A 9,142-nucleotide genomic window follows, 5' to 3' on the forward strand; every position below is an offset into this window, starting at 1 on the left:
GTCGGGATATGGCATTGCCGTGACAGTGTAAGGCTCCGTCTCCCACAGAGAATCCAGCTTATGTGAGTGAGGGAATTTTCTGAGCCACACTTTGTCTCCAAGCTGCAGTGGCTGAGCAGAGGCATGCCGATTGTAATCCTTTTGCTGCCTGCGCTGGGCCTCGCCCATTTTCTTTAATACAATATCCTTAGCTTCTTCAATCCTCCTTCGATGCTCATAAACCCAATCTTGAGAGGCCTGAGGGTAATTGTTGAAAGGCGCTTGTAACCCGAAGGCTCTATCCTTGGGCAGTTGGTCATTGTGGCCCGTCATGAGGAAGAAAGGAGTGTATCCTGTAGAGCAGTGGATAGTATTGTTGTAGATCTCCAACAGTTCAGGCAGAAGTCGGGGCCACTCTTCGTGTTTTGACACAGATGCTGCCCTTATCATGTGGATGAATACCTGATTAATCCTTTCGCACAACCCATTCCCTTGAGGGTGATAGGCGGTGGTCCGAAGCTTCTTGCAATCATGGAATTGGCAGAGTTCTTGAAATAACTGAGCCTCGAACGCAGTCCCTCTATCAGTGAGGACCGATTCAGGACATTCCAAGATTTCGACCCATTGGCTGTAGAAAACTTGAGCAGCTGTTCTGGCAGTAAGATCTTTGACGGTTACAGCAACCAGCCACTTAGAATAATGGTCCACCATGGTCAGGGCATAGGTATATCCTGATCGGGTAGGGGATAACTTCACGTGGTCTAGAGCAACCAGTTGATTAGGCCTCTCGGTATGGATGTGGTGTAGAGGTGCTCTTGCGTCCTTGCGAGGATTCTTAGTGACGTTGCAGATGGTACATTCGGCACACCACTTCTCAATATCTCCATGCATTCCCACCCAGTAGAACCTTCTTCTGATGGTAGCCTCGGTCTTGTGGACCCCAAAGTGTCCCGACTGGTCGTGATAGGCATTAAGAACCATGGCTGCGTCCCTTCGAGGGACTAAGATCTGATGCAGGCGTTCCCCTGAGACCGGATCCAAGGAATTTCTGCATAGCAGCCCCTTGCGGAGGAACAGGCGATTCCTCTGTCGCCACAACCGCTTCAACTCCAGGTCCCCTTGCGCCTTGCGGAGCCTAGTCGGTACTCTCTTCTGCAATAGATATTCCAAGAGATCCCCCATGACCCGACTCTCATCTTACAAGGTCTACCAGGTATACAGATCTTCAGGAACCAGGAGGCCCAGGGTCATCACCTTTTGAGCCATCAGGGTACTCTGACTCACGAACCGCTGGTAAAAGGGCGGCATCTCTACATTTTCCCACACATGTTCCATGGCTGGTTCCTCACCGGGAGCCATACGGGAGAGTTCATCCGCATTGATATTGGTCTTCCCACTTCGATACTTGATGTTGAAGTCGTAGTTGGCCAATCTAGAGGCCCAGCGTTGTTCAATGGCCCCCAGCTTGTCAGTGTTCAGGTGGGCCAAGGGATTGTTATCGGTGTAGACCGTAAAAAGGAGTAGCCGTCAAATAGTCCTTAAATTTTTCAGTGACCGCCCAGACCAAAGCAATAAGTTCTAGCTTGAAGGAGCTATAGTTAGCATAATTTCTTTCTGCGTCCCATAGGTGCCTACTGGCATAGGCTATAACTCTCTCTTTACCATATTGTATCTGCGATAGAATGACCCCCAAACCTTAAAAGCTGGCATCAGTGTACAGTCGAGATGGCTAGCTTTAGTCAGGGTACGCTAGAATGGGGGGTTCAGTAAGGAGGCGCTTCAGGGCCCGGAAGGCTATTTCTTGATCTTCATCCCACTGTATCGGGAGTCTTCCATTGCAGTTTTCCTTGGCAACTCCCTGTAACAGAGCAGTCATAGGCCCAGCATTTTGAGCGAAGTGAGGGATGAACCGTCTGTAATAGCCCGCAAATCCCACACAGTTCTAGGCGTAGGCCACTCTTTCACAGCACTCACTTTATCAGGATCAGGTTGTACTCCTTCGGCACTAATGACATGTCCCAGGTAGTGGACTTTGGGCTTCAATAAATGGCACTTGGAGGGCTTGACCTTCAGTCCATGTTGTATAAGGACTTGGAAGACTTCTCTGAGAGGGTCCAGGTGTTCCTGGTATGTCCGAGAGTAGACAATGACATCATCCAGGTAAAGAAGAACACTTTGGAAGTTCAGGCGCCCAAGGCATCTTTCCATTAAACCTTGAAAGGTTGCCGGTGCATTGCAGAGTCCAAAGGGCATGCTTTTAAATTCAAAGAGCCCCATCGGGGTCACAAACGCAGTCTTCTCACGATCTTCTTTGGCCATGGGTACCTGCCAGTATCCACTGGTCAGGTCTAGTGTAGAAAAATAGGCTGCGGATCCCAAGGCAGTGAGGGACTCTTCAATCCTAGGAAGAGGGTAGGCATCTTTATGGGTTACATCATTCAATTTCCTGTAGTCCACAAAAAATTTAATGGTTCCATCCTTCTTTTTAACAAGCACCAAAGGAGCAGCCCAGGAGCTCTCCTGAATGACATCAGCCTCCCTCATCTCATGCAGCATTTTCTTCACCGTCTGGTACATCCCAGGCGCGACTGGCCGGTGCCTCTCTTTGATGGGCGGAATATCTCCGGTTAGGATCCGATGCTGGATCATCGTGGTCCGGCCAAAGTCGGTGAGGTGCTTACTGAAAGCTTCCTGGAATTGCCTAACCACTTGAATGACTCCTCCAACCTGGTCCTGGGGAGTATCTTCATACCCTATCTGCAACTGAGTCCACCATGGTTCCACTGGACCCTTGTCCCTTTGGGCAGTCTGAGCAGTCCATTGTCTAGCAACCTGTGGCTTCGGCATCACGTCTCAGGAATCCAAGTGATGTAGCTGAGCTATGGGAGTATACATGGTCAATCTGGTAGCGGCTTGGGAGAGGTTAACCACTCAAACATACATTGATAGTCCTATTTTAGTGCTGGTTGATCCTGGACCTTCACTGGTTACTCCTGGGGTGCGGTCCTCGACCGCAGGGGATGCCCGTTTAACCCCTTAAGGACCTAGGGTGCATGGATACGCCCTGGCTTTCTGGTACTTAAAGGGGTACTCTGGTGAAAACCTTTTTTCTTTTAAATCAACTGATGCCAGAAAGTTAAACAGATTTGTAAATTACTTCTATTAAAAAATCTTAATCCTTCCTGTACTTATTGGCTGCTGAATACTACAGAGGAAATTCTTTTTTTTTGGAATTCTCTCTGATGACATCACGAACACAGTGCTTTTTGCTGATGTCATTATAATTATAATAATAATAACTCTTTATTTATTGTTGTCCTAGTGGGATTTGAACCCAAGGCCCCAGCAATGCAAGGCAGCAGTGCTAACCACTGAGCCACCATGCTGCCCTTAGAATACATCTGCTATGCATGGTTACTAAAATGGACAGAGATATCAGCAGAGAGCACTGTGCTCGTGATGTCATCAGTGTTCCAAAAAGAAAGGAATTTCCTCTGTAGCATTCAGCAGCTAATAAGTACTGGAAGGATTAAGATTTTTTAATAGAAGTAATTTACAAATATGTTTAACTTTCTGGCACCATTTGATTTAAAAGAAAAAAGGTTTTCACCGGAGTACCCTTTTAAGGACTCAGGACATATCCATACGCCCGTGGGAATTTCGGTCCCTGCCGCGTGTCTGGCGGGGACCGGACCGGGGTGACTGCTGATATCGATCAGCAGGCACCCCGCGCTAATGCCCAGAGGGTTCATCAGATCGGGGGGAGGGGGGGTTAACTTTCGTTTTCCCCGTCCTGCCCACCCACAATAGGCGTGGCAGAACGGAGAACCGAAGGGGACCGGACGCCGAAGATCCACTTACCTGTCCAGAGGCAGCAGGCGACGGTGATAGGCGTGGGTGGCGGTGTCGTTCGGCAGAAGAGGACGGCTCCCTGGATCTTACGGAAGCCAGTAAGTTGCCTAGCAACATCTGGAGGGCTACAGTCTGAGACCACTATATAGTGGTCTCTACACTGTAGCCCTCCAGATGTTGCAAAACTACAACTCCTAGCATGCCCAAACAGTAAACAGCTGTCTCGGCATGCTGGGAGTTGTAGTTGCGTACCTCCAGCTGTTGTATAACGACATCTCCCAGCATGCCCTTTGGCGATCAGTACATGCTGGGAGTTGTAGTTTTGCAACAGCTGGAGGCACGCTGGTTGGAAAATGCTGAGTTAGGTAACAGAACCTAACTGAAGAATTTCCAACCAGTTTGCCTCCAGCTGTTGCAAAAGTACAACTCCCAGCATGCATGGTCTGTCAGTACATGTTGGGAGTTGTAGTTTTGCAACAGCTGGAGTTTTGCCCCCCCCCCCCCATGTGAACGTACAGGGTACATTCACACGGGCAGGTTTACAGTAAGTTTCCTGCTTCAAGTTTGGGCTGCGGCAAATTTTTCGCCGCAGCGCAAACTCCTAGCGGGAAACTCACACTAACCCGCCAGCGCGAATGTATCCTAAAAACACTACACTAACACAAAATAAAGGGTAAAACACTACATATACACCCCCTTACACTGTCCCCCCCAATAAAAATGAAAAACGTATTGTATGGCAGTGTTTCCAAAACGGAGCCTCCAGCTGTTGCAAAACAACAACTCCCAGCATTTCTGGACAGCCACTGACTGTCCAAGCATGCTGGGAGTTTAGCGACAGCTGGAGGCACCCTGTTTGGGAATCACTGGCATAGAATACTCCTATGTCCACCCCTATGCAATCTCTAATTTAGTCCTCAAATGCGCATGTTGCTCTCTCACTTCGGAGCCCTGTCGTATTTCAAGGAAACGGTTTAGGGAGGAATTGCACTACAAATTTTGGGGGCTTTTTCTCCTTTTACCCCTTATGAAAAGGAAAAGATTGGGGCCACACCAGCCTGTTAGTGTAAAAAAATTTAAATGTTTACACTAACATGCTGGTGTTGCCCCATACTTTTTATTTTCACAAGAGGTAAAAGGAAAAAAAGACCCCCAAAATTTGTGACGCAATTTCTCCTGAGTACGCACAACAAGGCTCAGGAGTGAGAGTGCACTATGTACATTTGAGGCCTAAATTGGCGATTTTCACAGGGGTGGCTGATTTTACAGAGGTTCTAGTTTAAACGCAAAAAAGAAATACCCACATGTGACCCTATTTTGGAAACTACACCCCTCACGGAACGTGACAAGGGGTATATTGAGCCTTAACACCCCACAGGTGTTTCATGAAGTTGGATGGGAAAATGAAAAAAAAAACAATTTCACTAAAAATGCTGGTTTTACCCTAAATTTTTCATTTTCACAAGGGAAAATAGGAAAAAAGCCCCCTAAAATTTGTAACCCCATTTCTTCTGAGTAAGACCATACACGATATATGGATGTAAAGTGCTCTGCGGGCGAACTACAGTGTTCAGAAGAGAATGAGCGCCATTTGATTTTGAAGAGAAAATTTGTCCGGAATTGAAGGCCATGTGTGTTTACAAAGCCCCCATAGTGCCAGAACAATGGTTCCCATTTTGGAAACTGCACCCCTCATGTAATGTAATAAGGGGTACAGTGAGCATTTACGCCCCACAGGTGTCTGACAGATTTTTAGAACAGTGGTCCGTGAAAATGAAAAATAAAATTTTTCATTTGCACAGCCCACTGTTCCAAAGATCTGTAAAACGCCAGTGGGGTGTAAATACTCACTGCACCCCTTATTAAATTCTGTGAGGGGTGTAGTTTCCAAAATGGGGTCACATGTGAGGGGGTCCACTGTTCTGGCACCACGGGGGCTTTGTAAACGCACATGGCCCCTAACTACCATTCCAAATGAATTCTCTTTCCAAAAGCTCAATGGCGCTCCTCCAGTTCTGAGCATTGTAGTTCGCAAGCAGAGCACTTGACACCCACACATGAAAAACTGCATTTTAGGAAATTATTTTTTTTTTTCTCATTTACACATCCAACTTTAACAAAAAGTCGTCAAACAACTGTGGGTAGTTAAGGATCACTGTACCCATTGTTACGCTCCTTAAGGGGTGTAGTTTCCAAAATAGTATGCCATGTGGGTATTTTTTGCTGTTATGGCACCACAGGGGCTTCCTAAATGTGACATGCCCCCCAAAAACCATTTAAGCAAAATTTGCTTTCAAAAAGCCAAATGTGACTCCTTCACTTCTGAGCATTGTAGTGTGCCAGCAGAGCATTTTACGTCCTAACATGGGGTATTTCCATACTCAGAAGAGATGGGGTTACAAATTTTGGGTGGCATTTTCTCCCATTAGCCTTTGTAAAAATTGTATATTTGGGGAAAAAACTGCACTTTAGTGAAAAACATTTTTTTTAATTTACACATCCGATTTTAACAAAAAGTCGTCAAACACCAGTGGGGTGTTAAGGCTAACAGTCCCAAGGTGTGAGTCGGCACTCGCACTCTTTCGTGGTGCTCGTGGATATGTAGTAACAATAGCAAAATTAAATCCCGGCACTCACTGTTTGTTGCTTAGTGAAGATGTGTTTATTCACACAAGGTGGTAGTACAAACTTGACACGTTTTGGCCAATGCCTTGCTCAGACTGACATGCATCACATAACAATGATCGGTACTTATTCACTGAGGACCCTCCCACTACTTCCAGTAACTATAGTGGTCATGGATACCGATATACACAAATCATCAGATTTACAATGCGTTTAACTTATTATTACTACATGTGAATATTTAAATATTTTATCAACGTTTTGAGAATAAATGTACTGATCTTATCAATGCTTGTCCTCTGGCCTCCTCTCATTGTCGTATCTATGAATAAATACAAAGATACAAATTAAGATATATTAAAAAAACATCCAGTTATATATTTCTATAGAACAGATGACAGCTCATAGTCTCTATTTAGGCCTCTAGGTTCAAGGGTGGACAACCTGTGAATCCAAAAGGCCTCTTTTTTCCTTAGTAATCTCTTGATGTCACCTCCTCTCCTTGGATGAAATACTTGATCGATTATTTGAAACCGTAATTGTGACACACTATGGCCCATTCTCTCAAAATGATGAGGGATTGGATAAAGTAGATTTTTACATCTGATTGATGACTTATGCCTATTTATGCGGTCCCCCACACGCTGGGTGGTCTCCCCAACGTATAGGAGACCGCACGGGCACTTGATCACATAAATGGCATTTTTAGTGTCGCAAGTGCTGAAATGTCGTAGTTTTATTTGTTCTCCTGTGTGAGGATGTGACAGAATGTCCCCTTTTATTACATTACTGCACTGTGCGCAGTGGAGGCACGCAAAAGTGCCTTTTCGCTGGGTTCTGTGGACAGATTGTCTGGCTTCGGATTTTTGTGAACCCACATCAGCTCGGACAAGTTTGTCCTTCAAGTTTGGGGCCCTTTTATTACAAACCAATGATGGGTTCACAAATTCCCGAATATTAGGGTACGCTTGTGTTAATATTTGGCAGTGTTTTCTGACTATGGTATCTATCCTGTATACCAATGGGTGAAACTGTCTGACAAAGGGTATTCTAGGGGGCTTATCCTCCAACCTTATTCATCTCGCTGATCCTCTAGCCGCCTCTAGTATTCTCTCAGGATAACCCCTTTGGTGAAATTTGTTCTCTAACTCCATCAATCTTTCCTGTCTTACTTCTGGGTCTGTAACAATACGTTCTACCCTTTGCCTCTGAGCTTTGGGAATTGACTTTTTTACCACCATGGGGTGTGCACTTTTATAGTGTAACAGACTGTTCTGGTCTGTTTCCTTCCGGAACAAGTCTGTCTTGAGGCCTCCTTTACCATCTTTTAACACCATAGTGTCCAGAAAGCTCACCTGGGTCTGATCACAGACCAAGGCGAATTTCATTTCCGTTCGTACCCCATTGAGATGTTCCATGAACTCAAGAAGCAAAGAATGTGGCCCCTCCGAACGTTCGAAATAGAGATGGACCTAGAGAGACTGTTCAGGAATATAAGACTTAAGACCTTCTTTGCTGATCAGACACCCCTGGGAGCGGGTCCTCCCGATTTACCAAAAGGTATCTTGGACTTAGGACAATTTAACTTGAGAGTTAAGAGTAGTTTTAATCCTCCTAAAAATCAACATCCAGTTGAAACTTTTGTATTGTTGGTTAAACAGGAGGTGGAACACACAGTGAAACAAATTAAGGTGGATCATGATTCGTACTCAAACCTCACCACTAGCGATAAAATTGCCATTCAAGAGCTACAGCGAGAAGAAAATATTACAGTAAAACCCGCAGATAAAGGGGGCTCGCTAGTGGTGATGGATACAGTACTGTACAGAAGGGAGATTATGCGCCAATTATCTGATTCGGTCACCTATCATAAATTGGATAATGACCCATTACCCCGTATAAGACGGAGGATTGATGATTTTCTGAGACAATCTTAAGAACAGGAAATAATTACAAAGAAATTGCGCACTTATTTGTCGAAAGAGTCATCAATTACTCTGGTCTTTTATACGGTACCAAAAATACACAAGGATCCACTGAACCGCCAGGGAGACCTATTGTAGCCTCGGTGGATTCAGTATTATCTCCCTAAAGTATCTTATTGGAGAAAGCTTTAACCCCTTTAACAAAAAATACAAAGGCCTTTTTGCTGGATACCACAGCATTTTTGCAGGAAATATCGGAAATCCATGATGTCCCCAATTAAACTTGGCTCATATCTATTGACGTGTGCAGCTTGTACACGTCAATAGTTCATGAGAGGGGACTTGAAGCCACAGAGTGGCTTTTAAGTGCAAGTGATTACACTGAGGCACAAAAAAAAAAATTTCTGCAACTGTTGCACATTGTGCTAGAGGAGAACTATTTCCTCTATGAGGACAGTTTTTATTTACAGAGACAGGGATCGGCAATGGGGGCGAATGTGGCCCCCCCATACGCAAATGCATATATGGCACATTTTGAGGAGACACACGTGTACCCACATCACCTCTTCCAGCGGTAAATCAAAATCTGGAAGAGGTTTATTGATTATGTGTTTTGCTTATGGAAGGGGCCACATTCTTTGCTTCTTAAGTTCATGGAACATCTCAATGGGGTACGAACGGAATTGAAATTCAGCTTGGTCTGTGATCAGACCTAGGTGAGTTTTCTGGACACTATGGTGTTAAAGATGGTAAAGGAGGCC

This window comes from Hyla sarda, chromosome 3 (assembly GCF_029499605.1).
Source record: "Hyla sarda isolate aHylSar1 chromosome 3, aHylSar1.hap1, whole genome shotgun sequence".
NCBI classification, from domain to species: domain Eukaryota; kingdom Metazoa; phylum Chordata; class Amphibia; order Anura; family Hylidae; genus Hyla; species Hyla sarda.